We start from the raw sequence: 24064 nt of genomic DNA, 5'->3' as shown, positions 1-24064 counted from the left end.
CACCTAAGAGGGTTCAGAAGTTGGGACGTGTATTCACCAATGCCTACCTGTTACTGATTGAGGACTGCTTTAGGGTGCTAACTGCTGGAGATGCAGGGCTACCTCACATTGGAGCTGAACATGCTCCTGCTGCCACAGAATGCCCTCAGGCAGAGTTACAGGTGCATTCAATAGACAGTGAGCACAAAGCAACAGTAAGTGGCATGGGGATATGGACAGGGCTGGTGGCCACCACTGTAGATCTGGGCAAAAGCCCAACAACAAGTGCCCAATCTCTTATCCACAATTCTGAAATTGAAAAAGTTCCAAAAGATTTTAAAATACAATTTTTTCATAAATTTGGCACCCAAACTCATTCGGTGGCAAATTCTTACCTGAGTGATATTCTTATATTGTTTATTCATTGCACTTTGTATGAATATTGTTTCACTAAAGGAATACTAATACCACTGCACATGGTGTGCTGCTCAGACACCAATGGGAATGTAACATAATACAGAACTTACTTTTATCAAATTATATTACTTTTCTAAAATTCCCAAAATCTGAATTCCAAAACACTTTGGAGCTTAAGGATTGTGGGAATATAGCTTTTTGGTTGCCTTCCACCTTACTGTTAGATTTGTCTAGAAGATTAACAAAACAGTACAGACAGAAGCATGTTGACCTCCTTAAAAGTCATTGAATAAATTCCTAGTCAATTACCACATTAAGAAATCTGAAAAACAGGGGCACCTGGGTGGCTCAGATGGTTGAGCATCCAACTCTTGGTTTCAGCTTGGGTCGTGATCTCGCAGTTTCATTAAGTTTGAGCTCCACGTCAGACTCTGCGGTGATAGCACGGAGCCTTCTTAGGATCCTCTCTTTCTCTCTCTCCACCCCTCCCCAACTCATGCTACCTCTGTCTCTCTCAAAATAAATAAGTAAACTTTAAAAAAAGAAATCTGAAAAATAAAAAAAAAGAGAAAAGGAAATGAAGGGGAAAAGCATAGGAAGAGGAAGGAGGATAGAGGAAAAGAAATAGAGAAGCATACTATGATAAAAAGCTAAAGGCAGCAATAAAAAGTGAGAGCTATACTAAGACTGAACATAACAACAACACAAGCAAGTTTCATGCTGTTATTCTCCACTTATGTTATTGCCAAAATATAGTCTCCAAAACTGTGATATAAAAAGATAAAGGAGAAATAGACAACAGAGAATATATACATGGATGAAATACAGAAGAACTGCTTGAGGAATTTGATTATAGACAGCTATCAATATTCGAAAGAAAATCACAACCCACACATCCAGTAGAAGTAACTCAACTCTCTGTTCCATAACCACCACTGCATTCATCAGCTGAAACTTTGCCTAACCCAGGTCTGCAAGAATGGTCTCTCTTCACCATGAGAACACAAGCTTCCTCCTTATGAAATTTTGTCTTAAAGTTCCTGTGTCCTAGAACATCTTCATTGATTAACTCTATCAGTCTAACGCTGACAAAATCTCCTTAACAGTGAAATTTTGCAATTATTATATTTGTATGTGCAAGTCTCTGTGTCCTGGACTTATTATGGAATGGCAGTTATGGTTCCTAGCAAAGCTTTTCAGCTATATGAGTATTTTTATTCAGCAGGATTCTTGTAACTTTCTCTTTACCACGGTCCACTGTGTTGAATAGTCTTAAACTTCTCATTTCAAATATTAAAGCTTTACACCTTCAAAACCTATCCCAGGAAAATAAAAACCCAACACAAAGGTAAAGATTTCAAAATATGAATATCAATAAAGATCTCAGTATTTTTAAAAAGGTGATCTAAATGAAAAACTCCATGTAAAACATTTAGGACATTCCTTAGCAAGTAAGAAAATAATGTTAGATTATTGTTATCATTATTAGTTGGGTGGTGCAGTAATATGAAGCTTGGCTTTAAAAAGAATAATCTGGAAATGAACTAAAACATGGATAGAAACTTAGAGAAAACATGGTAAGATATGTTAGAACTAAATTTAAATTCTATTCAAATTCTATTCAAATAGAATGATCCTCAATAGAGGTCATATGAAACTTAAAAAAAAAAGTTGGGGGGGGGCACCTAGATGGCTGAGTCCGTTAAGTGTCCAACTTCAGCTCAGGTCATGATCTCACAATTCGTAAGTTCAAGCCCCGCATGGGGCTCTCTACTGTCAGCACAGAGCCTCTTCAGATCCTCTGTCCTCCTCTCTCTCTCTGTCCATCCCTCTCTTGCATGTGTTCTCTCTCTCAAAAATAAATTAAAATTTAAAAAAATAGTTGGGAACCATATTGGGAAAGAGAGAACAAATGAGAAAGATGTTCCAAGAGAGTAGTATTTATTTGTGTAAGCAACTTACAGTTGAATGTAAAGGGCACAAAACAAGCCCATTCATTTAATACCAAGGTTTTGAGCCTGGATAACTGGGAAGATGATGGTGTCATTAACAGTAAAAGAGATATTAGCAGAAAATACTATTTTGGAAATGCCTATTTAAGATATGTAGGTCCTATGGGCGACTGAGTTTGTAGGCAAAAGTCGAAAGAGAGATGGGGACTGCAGAAATGGCTTTCATAATAGTTATCACTACTTGATCATTAACTACGTTATATGTATATGTTATATGCATACTATATGCATACTATAAGCATAGTTATATGTATAATTATATGTATACTATATGCATGCCAATGTGCTAAGCAACATTATGAAATAAGGCATTTTTATTTTATACAAATTAACAAATCCAATTTAAAAATCTTAGCTATATAATATGATCAATTATTAAGAGGTAGAACTAGAATTCTGCCTATGTATACAATTTAAAGCTTGGTTATATTTTGAATTTGAGTCATCAGTGTAAAAACAATAGCTGGAACAATTGTAGTAGATGAAATTTCTAATGAAAACAACAACAACAAAAATAAGGCCAAGGAAAGATCTTGAGGAATGCCATCTCTCAGAAAGAGGAAGAGCAGGGAAGCTAGCAATGCGAATAACTTTACAAAAAAGAAAAAGATAAAAATTACATGGAGATTATAGAAGGAAAAGCTTCCAGCAGATCATGGCCAATAATCTTGGATGTTACAGAAAAATAAAGGACAGTCTGAATAGGCAATTTGAACTGATGTTACAGTTGTCACCGCAGTCTTTTAAGAGAGTAATTTCAAAAACATACTGGGAAAAAATGCAAAACTGGAAAGAATGGCACGAACCTGTGATGAGGAACTATAAGTATTGATAATACATAACCCTTATAAGAAAATACATAAAAAATAGAAAGATAACATATAGGTAGCTTGAGGGGATATCAATGTCAAAGTAAGAGCTTTAAAAAATATATATGCCTATCTGGGCTTATCTGTAGGCTAAATGGAATAAGTCATTGGAGAAGAAGAAAGTTAGGATGCTAAGAGAGCTGAAAACTTAGTGACAGTACCAGAAGATGCCTCAGCAATAAGTAAGGAGTAAGTGCCTAACAGAGTGATCATCCTACAAATAACATGCATACATTCTAGGTGGAAAAACCTATAGGAGACTCTGGAGAGTTAACAAAAGTAGATTTCGGACAGGAGTCAATATCTGGAGCAAGCAACTTGGTTTTTGCAGTGTTTTTCCTGGAGGCAACTTCATTGGCAGTGGTGGTGGCAGAAGAGATGAAGGAGGGCAGTTAGCTAAAGTTCTGCCACCTTTCTGACTGAAGAGATCCACTGCTGGTAGAGAATAAAGAGATGCCCCAGAAAAAAGGGAGCTAGAGAAGGAGAAACCCCAAATTCTATGTTTAAACTTAGGTTAAGTCTCTGGCTGACTCCAGAATCAGGCATGTGTGAAACAGACTGAAAGCAGCTTACAGTTAAAACTTAAAGAACTGAACTGAGATATAAGCCACTGCCCACTACACACGACAGTTGGCATTTCAGATCTGACCAAGTTAACTAAATGATGAAAGGAAAACATCAACACTCTTTGGAAGAGTACCAGAAGTCAGTTGAGAGAGAGAATGGAGAAGAAAAATAATATATAAAGAAATAGTGGCAGAAAATGTCTCAAATTTGGTGAGAGAAATAAACTTACTGACTCAAGTTTAGAAAACCACAATCTAACACATGCAAATAAACCCACACACCTAGGCACATTATAACTAAACTGATGAAAATCAAAAATAAAGAGAAAATATTAAAAGGAGCTAAAGAAAAACAACACATTACATACAGTGAAATCATGATGACAATACAATACTACATATTTCTCATCAGAAACAATGTAAGCCAAAAGGCAATAAGACAATATTTTTAAAGAAACCTAGTCTGGTGAAAATACCCTTCAAGAATATGGATGAAATAAAGATATTTTCTGATAAAGAAACACTAAGGCAATTTATTATCACCAGAACCACACTACAGAAATGACAAAGAAGTTCTTCAAGATGAAGAGAAATGATACCATAGGGAAATTCAGATTTTGAGGAATGATTGAAAGCACTGGAAAAGGTAAATATTTGGGTACATATTAAACACCATAATTTTATCTTAAATTTTAAAATAATACACATATTGGAGTGCCTAGCAGGCTCAGTTGGTGGAACCTGCAACTCTTGATCTCGAGGTTATGAGCTCACCACATTAGGTGTAGAGATTACTTTTAAAAAAATCTTAAAAAAAATAGTAATACATGTGACAGTTTAAAGCAAAAACTATAACAGTGTCACATGAGGTTTATAAAGTAGATATAATATATATGACAACCATAAAATAAACATTGGTGAGAGGGAGCAGCCAAGATGGTGGAACAGCATGGAAGTTTTTTTTGCATCTCACATTCATGAAATACAGCCAAATCAACATTAAACCATCCTGCACACCTAGAAAACTGATTTAAGGATTAACACAACAATCTGCAAAACCTGAACCACAGAGCTCAGCAGGTACGAGGCATGGAGAGGTGAAATGGAGGAGAGAGAAGCCAAGTAGGGCAGAGAGCTGTTTTTGCTTACAGATAGAGGACAGAGACGGGGGGGGACTACGGGAAAAGTACCACCCCCAAAAGCAGCTGGAGAGAAAGTGGAAAGTGCAAACAGCTGCAGAGACTGAACTAAAAAGGAAGAAAAGAGAAAGGAAAGGGCTTAAATTCCCACTAAGACTCTATAAATAGGGGGAGCGCAGAGCCTGAAGTTCTGCACCTCAGTACCCGGAGGTGCTAAGGTGGGAAGGACAAATCCCCAGGAGAGGACCAAGAGGTCCTCAGGCCCCACGGGAGGAAGCAGTTCCACTGCTGGAAGGATATTTGGTAGAGGCTGTGCGGCCACCTGGTCCCATCAGACACCAGAGAATAACCACATTCACTGGTGCTGGAACAAGGAAGTTAAGGGTAAAGCCTAGTGCCAGATGTGTGTTGTGATTTTCCATAATCCATGAAATGCTGCTGCTACAGGATCGCGTGAACTTTTTCTGGGGTGGGCTGGCACCAGACACAGTCTCTGGGCATTGGCAGCAGCACAGTCCCATGAACGTTGTTGGGTGCACTTGTCACCCAGCCTTTGCTCAGTGAGACCCTCCCCCAGAGGATCTAAGCAGGTCAAAGCCGAAGTACCTCAGAAGTGAGGGGTCTGGAAACACAGCCGCATCTGAGATAAAACTCAGGAGGGAGGTGCCACCTGGCAACATGATGGCTTGGTCACAGACACTGTAAAAGCAGGGAGTGGACAGAAAGCACAGACAAAGAATGGGTGCGCAATTGCTGGTTGGAAAGAGCACAGTTCTTATACTAGAGAATGGGTAGATGGGAGACTCCATTTATACTCCTCCTGCGCATATGCATACACACCTACAAGTGCCACAACAATCCACCCCAGTAAGCAAGGCAGCAACATCTAGTGGAGAACAGAGCTGTTACACTAAGCCCCACCCAACTGGGCCAACCTCATTCTTCAGGAACACCACAAATCTTTCCGACTGCCTAGTGTGCGGACTATAAAGTGCTTCATAGTATCACTTCTAGGGGAAAATGATGTAATTTCAATTGTATTTCAGTCTGTTCACAGGTCCATCTATTCAATTTTCTTTTTTTTTAATCTTTTTTGTTTCTTTTCTTTTTCTTCAATACAGAAAGAGAAAACATTTTCATTTTCAGTTTTTATTAAAAATATTTTTATTTTTTTCTATTATATATTTATTTTTTGGTAAAATTTTCAAATTCTATTTTACTTCCATCATTTCATTTTATTCTATTTCATTGTATTCATTTTCTCAAATTTTCAAACATTTTCCTTTTTTTCTTGTTTTTCTTCCCCCCACCCCTTTTTTTCTATAATCTGTCAAACTCCTTTCAATAACCAGACCAAAACACACCTAGGATCTAGCATCATTTATTTTATTTCTGTGTGTGTGCATTGTTTTTAATTTTTTAATTTTAATATTTTTACCCTAATTCCTTTTCTTCTTTCAAAATGATGAAATGAAGCAATTCACCCCACAGGAAAGAGCAGGAAGAAATGACAGCCAGGGGCTTATTCAACACAGATACAAGCAAGATGTCTGAATCAGAATTTAGAATCACGATAATAAGAATACTAGCTGGGATCGAAAATAGATTAGAATCTCTCTCTGCAGAGATAAAAGAAGTAAAAGCTAGTCAGGATGAAATAAAAAATGCTATAGCTGAGCTGCAATCTCAAATAGATGCCACGATGGCAAGGATGTATGAGGCAGAGCAGCGAATCAGCAATATAGATGACAAACTTATGGAGAATAACAAGGCAGAAAAAAAAGAGGGAGACTAAGGCAAAAAAGCATGATTTCAGGATTAGAGAAATCAGTGACTCATTAAAAAGGAACAACATCAGAATCACAGGCGTCCCAGAAGATGAAGAGAGAGAAAAGGAGGTAGAAGGGTTATGTGAGCAAATCATAGAGGAAAACTTTCCTAACCTGGGGAAAAACACAGACATCAAAATCCAGGAAGCACAGAGGACTCCCATAAGATTCCACAAAACCCAACCATCAACAAGGCATACCATAGTCAAATTCACAAAATACTCAGGCAAGGAAAGAATAATGAAAGCAGCAAGGGAAAAACAGTCCTTATCCTACAAGGGAAGACAGATCAGGTTTGCAGCAGACCTATCCACAGAAACTTGGCAGGCCAGGAAGGAGTGGCAGGATATATTCAATGTACTAAATCAGAAACATATGCAACCAAGAATTCTTTATCCAGAAAGGCTGTCATTCAAAACTGAAAGGAAGAATAAAGTTTCCCAGACATAGAAAAAAATTAAAGAAGTTTGTGACCACTAAACCAGCCCTCAAGAAATTCTAAGAGGGACTCTCTGAGGGGAGAAAAGGCAAAAAAAAAAAAAAAAAAAAAAGACCAAAAGCAACAAAAACTAGAAAGGACCAGAAACTCCAACTCTCCAAGAAACATAATGGCAATAAACTCATATCTTTCAGTAGTCACTGTAAATGTCCATGGACTAAATGCTGCAATCAAAAGACATAGGGTAACAGAATGGATAAGAAAATAAGATCCATCTATATGCTGTTTACAAGAGACCAACTAGACCTAAAGACACCTTCAGATTGAAAGAAGGGTGGAAAAAAAGAAAGAAAAGAAAGGAAAAAAAGAAAAAGAAAAAAAGAAAGTAAGGGGATGGAAAACCAAGCTAATGGGTGACAAAAAAAAGGCCCGAGTAGCCATAATTATGTCAGATAATCTAGACTTCAAAATAAAGACTGTAACAAGAGATGAAAAAGAACATTAGATCATAATTCAGGGGTCTATCCACCAAGAAGACCTAACAATTGTAAACATTTATGCTCCAAATGTGACAGCACCCAAATATATAAATCAATAAATCACAATCATAAAGAAACTCATTGATAAAATACCATAATAGTAAGGGACTTCCACATCCCACTTACAACAGTGGACACATCATCCAAACAGAAAATCAACAAGGAAACAATGTCTTCGAATGACACACTGGACCAGATGGACTTAACAGATATATTCAAAACATTTCATCCCAAAGCAGTGGAATATATATTCTTCTCTAGTATACATGGAACGTTCTCCAGAATAGATCACAAACTAGGGCACAAACCAGCTCTCAACAAGTACAAAAAGATCGAGATCATACTGTGCATATTTTCAGACCACAACACTATGAAACTCAAAATCAACCACAAGAAAAAATTTGCAAAGATAACAAATACTTGGAGACTAAAGAACATCCTACTAGAGAATGAATGGGCTAACCAAGAAGTTAAAGAGGAAATTAAAAAGTTCATGGAAGCCAATGAAAATGATAACACCACAGCCCCAAACCTCTGGGATGCAGCAAAGGCGGTCCTAAGAGGGAAGTATATAGCAATCCAGGCCTTCCTAAAGAAGGAAGAAAGATCTCAGATACATAACCTAACCTTACACCTTAAAGAGCTGGAAAAAGAACAGCAAATAAAACCGAAAACCAGCAGAAGACAGGAAATAATGAAGATTAGAGCAGAAATCAATGCTATCAAAACCAAAAAAAGAGTAGAACAGATCAATGAAACCAGAAGCTGGTTCTTTGAAAGAATTAAGAAAATTGATAAACTACTAGCCAGTTTGATCAAAAAGAAAAGGGAAAGGAACCAAATAAATAAAATCAGGAATGAAAGAGGAGCGATCATAACCAACACAGCAGAAATAAAAACAATAAGAGAATATTATGAGCAATTATATGCCAATAAAATGGGCAATCTGGAAGAAATGGACAATTTCCTAGAAACATATATACTACCAAAACTGAAACAGGAAGAAATAGAAAATTTGAACAGACCCATAACCGGTAAGGAAATCGAATTAGTAATCAAAAATCTCCCAAAAAACAAGAGACCAGGGCCAGATGGCTTTCCAGGGGAAGTCTACCAAACATTTAAGGAAGAGTTAACACCTATTCTCTTGAAGCTGTTCCAAAAAATTGAAATGGAAGGAAAAATTCCAAACTCTTTCTATGAAGCCAGCATTACCTTGATTACAAAAACAGAGAGAGACCCCACTAAAAAGGAGAACCATAGACCAATTTCCCTGATGAAGATGGACACAAAAATCCTCAACAAGATATTAGCCAACTGGATCCAACAATACATTAAAAAAAATTATTCACCATGACCAAGTGGGATTTATACCTGGGATGTAGGGCTAGTTCAATATCCACAAAACAATCAATGTGATTCATCACATCAATAAAAGAAAGGACAAGAACCACATGATCCTCTCAATAGATGAAGAGAAAGCATTTGACAAAATACAGCATCCTTTCTTGATAAAAACCCTTAAGAAAGTAGGGATAGAAGGATCATACCTCAAGATCATAAAAGCCATATAGGAAAGACCCAATGCTAATATCATCCTCAATGAGGAAAAACTGGGAGCTTTCCCCCTAAGGTCAGGAACAAGACAGGGATGTCCACTCTCGCCACTAGTATTCAACATAGTATTGGAAGTCTTAGCCTCAGCAATCAGACAACACACAGAAATAAAAGGCAACCAAATCGTCCAGGAAGAAGTCAAACTTTCACTCTTCACAGATGACATGATACTCTATATGGAAAACCCAAAAGATTCCACCAAAAAAACCCAGCAAGAACTGATCCCTGTATTTAGCAAAGTGGCAGGATATACAATCAACGCACAGAAATCGGTTGCATTCCTATATACCAACAATGAAGCAACAGAAAGAGAAGTCAAGGAATCAATGCCATTGACAATTGCACCAAAAACCATAAAATACCTAGGAATGAATCTAACCAAAGAGGTGAAAAATCTATACACTGAAAACTACAGAAAGCTTATGAATGAAATTGAAGAAGACAAAAAAAATGGAAAAAATATTCCATGCTCCTGGATGGGAAGAACAAATAGTGTTGAAATGTCAATACTACCCAAAGCAATCTACATATTCAATGCAATACCTACCAAAATAGCACCAGCAATCTTCACAGAGCTAAAACACACAATCCTAAAATTTGTATGGAACCAGAAAAGACCCCAAATAGCCAAAGCAATCCTGAAAAAGAAAACCAAAGCAGGAGGCATCACAATCCCAGACTTCAAGCTGTATTACAAAGCGGTAATCATCAAGATAATATGGTACTGGCACAAGAACAGACACTTGGCTCAATGGAACAGAATAGAGAACCCAGAAATGGACTCACAAATGTCTGGCCAACTGATCTTTGACAAAGCAGGAAAGAATATCCAGTGGAATAAAGACAGTCACTTCAGCAAGTGGTGCTGGGAAAACTGGACAGCGACATGCAGAAAAAATGAACCTGGACCTCTTTCTTACACCATACACAAAAAGAAACTCAAAATGTATGAAAGACCTAAATGTAAGATAGGAAGTCATCAAAATCCTTGAGGAGAAAGCAGACAAAAACCTCTTTGACCTTGGTCACAGCAACTTCTTATTCAACACATCTCTGAAGGCAAGGGAAACAAAAGCAAACATGAACTACTGGGACCTCATCAAAATAAAAAGCTTCTGCACAGCAACGGAAATAATCAGCAAAACTAAAAGGCAACTGAGGGAATGGGAGAAGATATTTGCAAATGACATATCAGATAAAGGGTTAGTATCCAAAATCTATAAAGAACTTATCAAACTCAACACCCAAAAAACAAATAATCCACTGAAGAAATGGGCAAAAGACATAGACACTTCTCCAAAGAAGACATCCAGATGGCCAACCGACACATGAAAATATGCTCAACATCACTCATCATCAGGGAAATACAAATCAAAACCACAATGAGATACCACCTCACGCCCATCAGAACATTAACAACTCAGGCAACAACAGATGTTGGCAAGGATGCAGAGAAAGAGGATCTCTTTTGCACTGTTGGTGGGAATGCAAACTGGTGCAGCCACTCTGCAAACAGTATGGAGGTTCTTCAAAAAATTAAAAATAGAACTCCCCTACAACCCAGCAATTGCAGTACTAGGTATTTATCCAAGGGATACAGGTATGCTGTTTCGAAGGGGCACATGCACCCCAATGTTTATAGCAACACCATCAGCAATAGCCAAACTATGGAAACGTCCAAATGTCCACTGACAGATGAATGGATAAAGAAGATGTGGTATATATATACAATGGGGTAATACCGGCAATCAAAAAAAAAAAAAATGAATTCTTGCCATTTGCAACTATGTGTATAGAACTAGAGGGTATTATGCTGAGCGAAATTAGTCAATCAGACAAAGACAAATATCATATGACTTCACTCATATGAGGACTTTAGGAAAACCCCAAATATTTTCAAATTAAACAACACATTTCTAAATAATCCATGGGTCAAATTAAAACATCAGAAAGGTTATTATAAAATATTTCATACTTAAAGATAAAAATACGACAAAATAATATCTGTGGAATGCAGCTAAATCAGTGCTTAGAGGAAAAACCGTAGCTTTTGTAGCTTAAAAAAGAAGAAAGGTCTAAAATCAGTGACCTAAGTTTCAACATTTAGAAGAGCAAAGTAAATCCCAAGCAAATAAAAGGAAGGAAATAACAAAGATCAGAGCAAAATCAGCAAAATAGCAAACAGAGAAACCGGAGAAAAAATAAGCCAAAAATTAATTCTTTGAAAAGACTGATAAAATTGATATACTTCTAGAGAGACTGATCCAGAGAAACACAATAAAAACAATCAAAACCACAAATTAAAAAGCAGTTATCACTAAAGATCCTAAAGACATTAAAAGGATAATAAGAAAATGTTATGAACAACTGTATATCAAAAGTTTTATAATCAGATAAAATGGATAATATCCATGAAAGAGCTGTTACCAAAGTTCACTTAAAAAATAATACTTTATCTAAAGACCTCTACATCTTTATACAAACTGGCCATCATTTAAAATCTCACAAAGGAGAGGTGCCTGGGTGGGTCAGTCGGTTAAGCATCCGACTTCAGCTCAGGTCATGATCTCGCGGTTTGTGAGTTTGAGCCCCGCCTCAGGCTCTGTGCTGACAGCTTGGAGCCTGGAGCCTTCTTCGGATTCTGTGTCTCCTCTCTCTGCCCCTCCCCTGCTCACGCTCTGTCTCTCTGTCCCTCAATAATAAATAAATGTTAAAAAAATTAAAAATAAAATAAAATCTCACAAAAGAACTCTTTATATTTTCTTAAATATGTATATTGACTGTGTAATTACCCCATAATAAGAATTTTGGATTATAAAAATATATATGAGAATGATCCTTAAGAGAGAAGAGACTAGCCTGAGATAAGGAAGGAAATTCCTGACTCTTAGGCATAAATTTTATATAGTCATTATTATTTTCCTTTTTTTTTTTTTCTTTAGCCTCAAGTAAGCTACATTTGCTGGAATCTCTGGGCATTTTGCCCATTTTAGCTTTTTTTTTTCTCATCTGTTCAATATTTTTCTGCGTATATTGTGACTAATACTTTTAAATGAAAATTTAGCATTACTTCTTCTTTTTTGTGCCCCCTTACAAACTAGAATTATGACTGAGATTAAAAGAGGGCATTAAGAAAGAACCATTTTCTGCACAGTCCACATATATTTTATGTAAAGGACACATCAAAGTTGAACCCTCAAAAGCAATTTTCTTAATTAGCTTAATTAGTAATGATTGTGCTGAAATCAAGTGTATCAGTTCAAGAAACCCTGTACAGCATAATAGGCTTCAATAACAAAAAAAATTTTAATTACAGGTTATTAATTCCTATACCCTACTCTAATTTCAATCCTCATTAGATGGCTTCAACTTTTGTTCTCACCAAAATAAATCCCAAAATTCAAATAGTAACATTCTTATTGATAATACTTTCTACAAACATGCCAAAAAATTTATCTGCTGGATATACTAAAAAGCATCCATGGGTATAAAGGGAATAAAACAAGAATTAGATAGTTTATTTTTAACCCAGCCATTTCCTTTCATTTTAACAAGTGATTTGGGTTGGATTAGGTTCTACAAGCTCCACCTCCAACTCCTAAGTATAAAAAGCAGTCTCCATGAATCAAGCAAAGATATCCAAAGGAAACTTGGTGTAATTCACAGCTTTGCAAAAGGCCCACTCTATGCTTCAGGTTTAACTGTGTGCAGACAAATTAGAAAATGTGTGAAGAGGGCATTTGTGTTCTATGTCACTCTCTCAGTGGCTCCTGTTGGCAGGAACACAGTACTGAAGTAATCTACAACCACGTTAGGAATTTCCAAGATCTCTCCCCTGCCAAGTTACAATTCCTTTTACCAAGCTGAAGAATTATCTATTAAAGAACTGGGGGCATGACCTCTTCAGGAAAAGTCCTCAGGAAAAGGTATAACCCTTACTCTTAGGTCCACGTTAGGGTTATTGAACTCTATTTTGCTGAATGCAATTTTATCATTTCACTCATTTAACAAATATTTTGAAGACTTGTGAGCATAGTTCATAAGATTTTCAAACAAATTCAGGGTAATAAATATGGATCTTCCTACCAGAAATATCATAACCTTTTAAACCTAAATGGGCAGATAACACTTACACTCTCAAGCCTGGTTCAGGCCACTTGACCTCCACACAATCTTACTGACTCTTGTCCTAAATCTTGACTGAGTTTCAGTCATTTCTCTCAGCCAAGTACTTAGTTTTCTGTTCAGCCATGGGAGATAAAAATGTTGCCTAGAAAAGAGTATACTATCAACAAAGAGTGAAATTTGTTAGAAGAAAGAGGTGGGACTAATAAAAACAAAACAAAGAGAAAATGTGAAAGCAAAGAGTCCCTTTCATCTCTTTTATCCACCACCAAAATCAACCTCCATCAAGAGACCCTGGTAAAGGTGATTAGATGAATTCCCCTTAATTGAGTCATTTCCATCATATTCAAGATTTGCCTAAATTGAAAACACAAATACTCTTTCTACACTTTTCCCAAACCTAAGTCCTAGATATGTATTTAGTGATTTTGTGACTATTTTGTGACTTTTTCCTCATGCCTCAGCTTTTTCCACAGGCTCCAAAAGTTCCTGCTGGGCTAATGCTCCCTGGGAAGACTGCGGCATTGAACACGTTCCCACAACCTGGCCAAAAAAACATCATTGGATCCAACCTGACTACCAATTATCCAGGTTAGCTTCTACTATATAAAACAACGAATGGAGAATCACTAGGCTCTAGATTTTGTGTAAATTGCAATGAGTCAAGCATTTCTGAAACATTAGGTAATTTCTAAGTCTTGTCAACAATCAATCTTTCCACCTAAACTTACTGATCATCTAGTGGGTGCACACTACAATCCTGGTGGAGTCTATTTACAAGGAAATCTGTCATACTACAGGAGTAGCAGCCCCTCCAATCTATGAATTCAGAGCTATCAAACAGCTCTTCATGAGGACACACACACACACACACACACACACACACACACACACACAATAAGCAGTAAATTCCTGAAGCCAAATAATTCAAGTGTTTCTGTTTCCAAGGAATTTTTTTTTCTTTTTCTTTTTTGGTCTGTTAGTTCTCTCTGACTACTTGAATGTTAAGGAACTATTCTATTGTAAAATAATTGTTTTTCCAAAGAAAATCATGGAAATAAAATAGTGATCTTTATTGTTTAAAAAAAGTCACAGTAACTCAGAAAGCTTTACAAATCAAAGAATCACAGCAACCCCATTCTACCACACACTGTAGTATATGCACAAACATTATAATAATATTCTTATGCATTAACAATAATTTATAATGGCTAAAAATTCATTTTTCTTTTAATTGTTTTAAAAGTATTACACAATTGAAAAGTAAAATTTATTCAAGTGAAAGGAGCACTGGTCCATGAAAATCTGAAGAGAAAATTAGTTTAGGACATACATTTCATCTAAAATAGAAAGCTCCTTCCAAATTTTGGTCTTCTCTTCTTGCAGTTTATAGTCAGGTGACAATCTTAAGGCTTTATTAACTGAACAATACCAGTATTGAAGGAATTTTATTTGAATTTCATATGCATAAGGTAGCTCAAAGTCTCCACAGTTTAGAGTCAGTAATATGATTATCAATTAAAGAGTTCAGACCTGAATTCTAAGGCGAAACAAAAGAATACTTTAGGAATCCATGGCCTTCCTAGAACTCTTCCAGGGATTCAAATTTCACTAATACTGCATCCCAAGACATATGCCTCCTTGAAACTCTCCCCTCTCTTCCCTTTAATGACAACCCTACCCCCTGGCTTTTCTCCTAAAACTATGGACATCCTTCTCACTTGCTTTAGTTAACTCTTTTTTTCTCTACTTATATTTTAAATATTTCTTTCCCCCAGATTTCTGTCTCCAGACATTAGTATGCTTCACTTTACTTACTCTTTCTATTAATCTCAAACATTCCATGACTTCAGGTTTTTTTATATCCAGATATGAATCTCCTACCAAGATCACTCTTTTGAAGTTTAGATAAATGCGCATCTCCAACTGGATGTCCCATGGCATCTCATTTCAGTGTGTCCAAAATATAACCCATTATCTTTTCACTGAAACTGCTCATCCTCATATCTTTCATGTCTTAGTTAAAGGTGTTAAAATTCATCTACAAGCATGTCTGGCATTCAGAAGAATTTAAATTTGAAAATAAAAATTTACTGAATTCATGAAACTGGTCAGCTGGTCAACAACTATTAATTGAGTCTATTACTATAACCAGACACTATGCCAGGTGCTGGGGAATATAGATATAAGCATGAAAGACAAAGTCCCTGCCCTCATGGAGATTAGTCTAATGGAGAAAACAGCCATTAAATAATTATAAGTATAATTAATTTTTTCCATTAATTATACTTGTAATTACAAGGAAAAAAATAACCTGCCCAATCACCCAAAGCAGAAAACTCAAAAATTTCTTCAATAGTTTTCTTTCCTTCAAACTCAATTTCTAATTAGTACCCAGATCTTATTAGTTCCCTCCCTGAAATCCATCTGATTTATACCTTCCTCTCCATCATTACTATCTTGCTCAATTCAAGGCTTCATCATCTCTTTCAACTGGTCTCCCTGACTGCAACCTCTCCCCTTTCTGTTCTAGTAATGACACTGTTATCTTTACACATTATAACTATGATGGTGTCACAGTCCTCCTGAAAACCATTTATGGGTCCTATTTAGCATGAAGATTAAAGCCCCAGATCCGTGGTTTTCGTGATTCTCAATGTCCAGCCTTCACTTGCCTTTCCAAACTTATTACATCTTTCTCAATCCCTCATACCCTGGTCTCTAGCCATATTGCACCTGCATTCTCTCAGAACTTCTTTTTCAAATACTCGATCTGTGAAAAATGAAATCAGCTGGGAGACACTGGATTCCTGCCTTTAGAATCCTGGCAAAATCATGTGAGTAAAATTCCCTTTTCTTGATGCAAGAGGTCAAGGAGGGAGATAGTTACCAAAAGTCATGTACTTTGAGAGTACCAGGCCAGATTAAGAGTAGACAGCTCAATGGGGCACCTGGGTGGCTCAGTCAGTTGAGCACCTGACTCTTGACATCAGCTCAGGTCATGATCTCATGGTTTCATGATTTTGAGCCCTGCACCGGGCTCTGCGCTGACAGGGTGGAGCCTGCTTGGGATTCTCTCTCTCCCTCACTCTTTACCCCTCCCCCACTCATGCTGACTCAGTCTCTCTCAAAATAAATAAATAAATAGCCTTAAAAAAAAAGACTCAAAGCTCAAAGTCAGGTCAGTTATCTAAAATGAATATGATGTCAACCAGGATATGAACAATAAAACCAGACTGGACAGACATCAAACATTGTAGAAGAAAAAGCATCTAAGGCAGACAATGGGAAAATGAAACCAAAAGTAGTAAGTTCAAAGCCAAAGGTAGATGACATCAATGGATTTTGTAAAATGTAATTCACACAGTTGCCAATATTAGGATTGGCAATTTATTTTTTTAATGTTTATTTATTTTGAGAAGAGAGCACACACACATGTGAGCAGGGCGGGGGGTGGGGGTAGGCAGAGAGACAGGGACAGACAGAATAGGCTCTGCAGTCACCAACTGCGAGACTGTGGGGCTCGACCTCACCAAACACAAGATCATGACCTGAGCCGAAATCAAGAGTGGGACACTTAACCGACTGGACCCCCCAGGCACCACACTATTGGCAATTTGTTCTTCAAGATTCCTCTCCATGAAAACCATCTGCCACCCAACCACATTCTGTTCCCTAGCTAATCCTTTTCTCCACAAGGCTCCCAGATTCCTTTGTATTTGCTGCCATTATGACAATCAGCACACTCGATCACAATTACTTGCTTACAGGTCTGTTAACTCAGGTAAAATATTAGCAACATGAGGGAAGGGGCTATGTTTTATTCATCCTTTCATCCTCAATGGGAAGACACAGTAAGTTTGTTAAATTAATGAATAAATATAATGAAGTTATTAGTGAACAAATAAATGAGTACAGTAGTCCTAATTTAATGGTACCTAATAAGTACAAATATCTATTAAACTTAGAAATTGACTTTAGAAGCTTGTTGCTCTTGATTATAGAATAGTGTGGATAGAGGAGAGAAAAAATACTTTTTCTTGGCTTTAACTAAAGAATTCAGAAGTGAGACTCAAAAAGAAATGTTCACATAACTCAAGAAAGGTGCAAGTAAATACAGTTAGAAAATTATCACAATGTCAATATGAAGCGCAAGAAAGGTGCAAGTAAATACAGTTAGAAAATTATCACAATGTCAATACGCTGCCGTTCAATAATGCCTTGTTTTGCTTTGCTTTTAAATAGTTATATCCTAGTGAGGCAATGATATAACACACATTCCACTCACTGGTTTATTCCTAAGCATTAATGGCTTAGTTGCTGAAGCCACCCTCCCCCTCAACATTCCTGGCATGAAATATAAAACACAAACACTTGCAATATACATATAAAATGTATACTATGTGGCTATTCATTTACTGATAAGAGAAATCCTTGCTTACCATTAGCCCTGAGACTAGAAGCATAAGTGTAAATACAATTCATAAATTACATTTCATAAAACAAATTTTATTTTATAAATAAATAAAATTATTCTTCTCTACTTTAACCAATAACCAATTTTAACCAAATATCCGCATCACTTGAATAATCATAACTACTATTTACTTATCTCAAAATCTTCTTGCAAACATACACAACTGAAATTTTATAATCCTTATGGCACATAATTCAATGCCAACTACCCTTTAGAAATGCAATATGAATTTGAAATAAATAGGTTGGATTAGATGACCTCAACAGTACCTTCTAGATAGATTCCATATTATTTTTTTTTTAATTTTTTAATGTTTATTTATTTTAGAGACAGAGAGAGCACAAGCCGGGGAGGGAAGAGAGAGCCAGAGACAGAATCTGAAGCAGGCTGCAGGCTCTGAGCTGTCAGCACAGAGCCCGACGTGGGGCTCAAAACCACGAACCGTGAGATCATGACCTGAGCCAAAGTCGGTTAAGCCAAAGTCGGACACTTAACCGACTGAGCCACCCAGGCACCGCTGATGGATTCCATACTATTACAATTATTTTATATTAAATAAATAGAGACTATCAGGTAGAGTGGAACAGGCATTTTACAATGAAGAATATCAATCTGGCTGTATGCCAAGTTAGCAAACCTGCCTTTAAACTACACAGCCGTGTACCAGCAAGAATTATCAGTCAGCACCCTTACTTTTTGTACATGTTATGCTCTCAGTCTTTTGCCTGGTCCCATCTTGTACCCATTCCAAGTCTCTTAGGGAGTCTGACCTTGCTTATTCCTCTCCTGGATCTGCAACTGCTACTGCTCCTCTGATTTCCCTCCCAAACTAGTGTCTGTACTTGGCCTTCAGATCTGGATCCAGTAACATCCCAACCTGATCCAATTTGCCATGAAAGACTCTACCCTCTCCTGATCTATGTGACCAGCTCTATGACTAAATTTGGCCTTACCTACCCAAGAGGGAAATGTGCAATATAACTTGTCAAGGGTCACAGAGTAGGTGGGATGGAGAACCATGTATCTAAAATATGATGCAGTGTGATGTAACAGAAAAATCAATAGAACTCAGAGATGAAGGACAGATTTGAATCCTTACTCTGCCTTTAATGGCTGAGGACATGAACCTGGACAAAATGTTGAACTATATGACATACAAAGAGTTCTCCCTATTCAATACAACTTACTATGAAAACTTTTTATCATATACAAAAGTATAAAACCAGCAAAATGTCCTTGAGCCATCTGTAGAACTATGAACACTGGCCAATCTTGTCTCATCTACTCCCCCAACAATACTTTTTTCCCCTAAAGCAAACTCTACGTCTCATTGTTTATCTGAAAATTTCATTTTTGTATATTAATAACACAAATCAATTGTTATTATCACATCTAACAAAGTTAACACTAATTCCATAAAATCACCTAATGCCAAGCTACGTTTAAATTTCCTAAATTGACAACAAAACTAAAAGGCAGCCTATGGAATGGGAGAAGATATTTGTAAATGACATATCAGATAAAGGGTTAGTATCCAAAATCTATAAAGAACTTACCAAACTCAACACCCTCCAAAAAACAAATAATCTAGTGAAGAAATAAGCAGAAGACATGAATAGACATTTTTGCAAAGAAGACATTCAGATGGCTAATAGACACATGAAAAGATGTTCAACATCACTTATCATCAGAGAAATGCAAATCAAAACTACGATGAGATACCAGCTCACACCTGTCAGAATGGCTAAAAATTAACAACACAAGAAAAAAGAGGTGTTGGCAAGGATGTGGAGAAAGGGGAATCCTCTTGTACTGTTGGTGAGAATGCAAACTGGTGCAGCCACTCTGGAAAACAGTGTGGAGCTTCCTCAAGAAACTAAAAATAAAACTACCCTACAACCCAGCAATTGCACTACTCGGTATTTACCCAAAGGATAAAAAATATACATTCAAAGGGATACATGCACCCCAATGTTTATAGCGGCATTATCAACAATAGCCAAACTATGGAAACAGCCGAAGTGTCCACTGACTAATAAATGAATAAAGAAGATGTGTTATATATATATAATGGAGTATTACTCAGCGATCCAAAAGAATGAAATCTTGCCATTGCAATGATGTGGATGGAGCTAGAGTGTGTTATGCTAAGTGAAATAAGAGAGAGAGAGAGAGACAAAGCACAAATGTGGGAGGGGCAGAGAGAAATGGAGACAGAATCCGGAGCAGACTTCAGGCTTGAACTGTCAGCACAGAGCCTGACGCAGGGCTCGAACCCATGAGCCATGAGATCATGACCTGAGCCAAAGTCAGACGCCAAACCAACTGAGCCACCCAGGAATCCCTAGAGACTCTTAAAGACAGAAGACAAACAGCATTGATGGAAGGAGGCGGGTAGGGGATGGGCTAGATAAGTGATGGGTATTAGGAAAGCACTTGTTATGATGAGCAATGGGTGTTGTTTGTAAGTGATGAATCACTGAATTCTACTCCTGAAACCAATATTGCACTGTTTGTTAACTAACTAGAACTTAAATAAAAATTTTTAAAAAAATTCCTAGATTGAACACCAAAAATTCAAACAATTCAATTAAAAAATGGTCAGAGGGCCTGAACAGACATTTTTCCAAAGATGGCCAACAGACACATGAAAAGGTATTCAACATCATTAATCATCAGGGAAATGCAAATCAAAACCACAATGAGATACCACTTTACACCTGTCAGAATGGCTAAAATAAAAAAGACAAGAAATAACAAGTGTTGGTGAGATGTGGAGAAAAAGGAGCCCTTGTACACTATTGGTGGGAATGTAAACTGGTACTGCCTCTGTGAAAATAGTATGGAGGTTCCTCAAAAAATTAAAAAATAGAAATACCACATGATATAATAATTACACTGCTGGGTATTTATCCCCCCAAAAATGAAAACACACATTTGAAAAGATAAATGCACTCCCATGTTTATTGCAGCATTATTTATGATAGCCAAGACAAGGAAATAACCCAAGTGTCCATCAATAGACAAATGGATAAGAAAGATGTTAGGCACACGTGCGTGCACGCACGTGCACGCGCACACACACACACACACACACACTGGCATATTAGACAGCCATACAAAAGGATGAGATCGTGCTAGGTACAATAACAAGGAAGAACCTAAAGGGTATTATGCTAAGTGAAATAAGTCAGCCTGAAGAAGACAAATACTGTATAATTTCATCCATATGTGAAATCTAATAAAACAAATGAACAAACAAACAAAAAGCAGAATTAGATTGATGGTTACCAGAGAGGAGGGGGTTAGTGGGCAAAATGGATGCAGGGGAGACGGAGATACAGATTTCCACTTTCCAAATGAATAAGTAACAGGAATAAAAGGTACAGCATAGGGTATACGTCAATGACACTGTAATAGGCTTATATGGTGATAGATGGTAGCTACTACTGAGGTAGGCACAGCACAATGTATGAACTTGTCAAATTTCTATGTTGTACACCTAAAACTAATGCAATATTGTGTATCAACCATAGTCAATTTAAAAATGAAATCATGGATTGTCTGAAACTTTTCTTTTAAATTTTTTATAGTTTGTTTTTCCTAAATAGGATCCAACTAAGAGCTACACATTCTATAACATTTTCTATTAGACAGTAAGGGAGAAAGCCTCTAATAGGCATTAACTTGACTTGTTAAATCTGTGATTTGTCATGAAATCGAGGACTTCACTCATCAAAAATCTCTAGATCTATGCTGTTCAAAATAATAGCACTAGCTACCCGTGGTTACTTAAATCAACTAAAATCATGTAATATCAAAAATTCAGTTTCTCAGTCATACTAGCCACATTTCAAATGCTCAATAGCCACATGTAGCTAGTAGCTACCATACTGAATGACCAAGCTACAGAATATTTCCCCCATTAGTAAGTGAATAGTCATATGATATCCATTTTACATCACTGCAGGAAATTCGATTGGGTTATGCTGCACTAGTATCTAAAGAGAAGACATACCTATGCACCAATCATACTTTCACTTCACAGAACTTAGAAAACAAGTCTCAATATAAACCTAATGTGCAGAATTATTGAGGGCTCATTAGAGTCATTTAAGACCAACTAGACCATTTCTGGTCCAGGGTCCTTAGATGTGACTTCTCAAAAAGACTGACCACCACAAAATAACCTACAATTGGGCTATGCCTCCAAAGTTTACTTGTAACTTCTTTTGAACTTTAAATTATTTTGTTCAGGTTCCAAGCTACTGTTAAAATCTCAATTAACTCAAAACATGGTTGGGACACCTGGGTGGTGCAGTCAGTTAAGTGTCTGATTCTTGATTACTAGTCAGGTCGTGATGTTGCAGTTCGTGGGATTGAGCCCCATGTGGGGCTATGCACTGACAGCACAAAGCCTGCTTGGAATTCTCTCTCTCTCTCTCTCTCTCTCTCTCTCTCTCTCTCTCTCTCTCCTCCTCCTCCTCCTCCTCCTCCTCTTCCTCCTCCTCCTCCTCCCCTGCTTGCTTCTGCACTCTCTTTGTCTTAAAATAAAAAAAATTAACTTTAAAAAATGGTTGAGGGGCACCTAGGTGGCTCAGTGGGTTGGGCATCTGCCTTCAGCTGAGGTCATGATCTCACAGTCCGTGGGTTCAAGCCTCACGTCAGGCTCTGTGCTGATAGCTCAGAGCCTGGAGCCTGCTTCGGATTCTGTGTGTCCCTCTCTCTCTCTCTCTGTCCTTCCCCCATTCATGCTCTGTCACTCTCTGTCTCTCAAAAATAAATGTTAAATTTTTATTTTTAATGGCTTAAATTTTATACAATGAACAGGAGGAAAAAAACTACTATTGATTGCTATTGTGGACTAGCCTGGAAACCTAATAATTGTGTATAATGTAATTTCAGTTTGTAAAAGTGCCCTGCAAGGGGGAGAAAAGACAGTGTCATTGGAAACATGTATCCCTTTCCTTTCTCCCCTTCTTCCACAGTGAAAAAGTAGAAACAAGGAAAGCAGAATGTTGGAAGACGTTTTATTTGGGAAAAGCCCTCCCCAGGCTGAGGTAAAATGGCTTGTCATATACATGGGGTATATGTAAATTAGGCATTATAAATAAAAATCACAATTTCTAACAAAGGTAATCCCTTATAATTTATTTAAACTAAGGAATATAAAGGCTTTGCCTGATTATTCCCTCCTACATCACAGTCTCAAAAGAAAATTTCTTATTATGTAGGGTTAGTATAGGTCTTTCAAATCTTAAAAAAGATAGAAATCTTAGACTAAAAAGATTACTAGATTTGACTATACTTTTTCAATTATCTATGCCAGGGGTGCCTGGATGGCTGAGTCCGTTAAGCGTCTGACTTCAGCCCAGGTCAAGATCTCATGGTTCATGAGTTCGAGCCCCATGTGGGGCTCTGTGCTGACAGCTCAGAGCCTGGAGCCTGCTTCGGATTCTGTGTCTTCCTCTCTTTCTCTGCCCCTCCCCACTCACGCTCTGTCTCTCTGTCTGTCTCAAAAATAAAGTAAACATCAAAATAAATTTTAAATTATCTATGCCAAAAAAACATTGCAAACCAAGTTAAAATACAAAACCCAGGCAAAATATTTGTAACGTACACAACAAAGTGCTAACATCCTTAGCAAATAAAGAATCTCAAACCAGCCACAAGTGAGTACCTTCATAGCAAAATGGATGAAGAACAAGAATAAGCAATTTATAAAGCAGAAAATACAAATGGCTAAAAAAACAGAAAAATTTTCTAACTTCACTGATAAACCAAGAAATACAATGAAAAACAAAGAGATACTTCTTTTTCCTATTGAACACACAAAAAGAAAAACTTGATTTTAGTTGGTAATCTCTAGCACTCACTAGAAGAGAGAAAGCTGCTAGAGAGAGCAGAACTACTGGCACCTCTAAGGTACAACTAGTGTCTTTCTCAGCCCCTAAGAGAGTATAATACACTTGGAAGTAAGTCTTCACCCCAGTAAAAATGCAAAATCCATCACATAAATGTAAAGCATCATTCTCAATAGTTACGGTGGAGAATTT

The 24064-nt window shown here is 37.1% G+C and overlaps 1 protein-coding gene across 13 annotated transcripts in view; it reads right to left on the bottom strand.

The window, feature by feature from the left end:
* The window catches only part of ATG10 (autophagy related 10), a 259908-nt gene that overhangs the window by 124259 nt on the left and 111585 nt on the right, over positions 1-24064 (bottom strand). The window lies entirely within an intron of this gene.

This window comes from Panthera tigris, chromosome A1 (assembly GCF_018350195.1).
Source record: "Panthera tigris isolate Pti1 chromosome A1, P.tigris_Pti1_mat1.1, whole genome shotgun sequence".
Classification (NCBI taxonomy): Eukaryota; Metazoa; Chordata; class Mammalia; order Carnivora; family Felidae; genus Panthera; species Panthera tigris.
The sequence above is the reverse complement of the archived record's forward strand: the minus strand, read 5'-3'. Positions and strand labels throughout refer to the sequence as shown.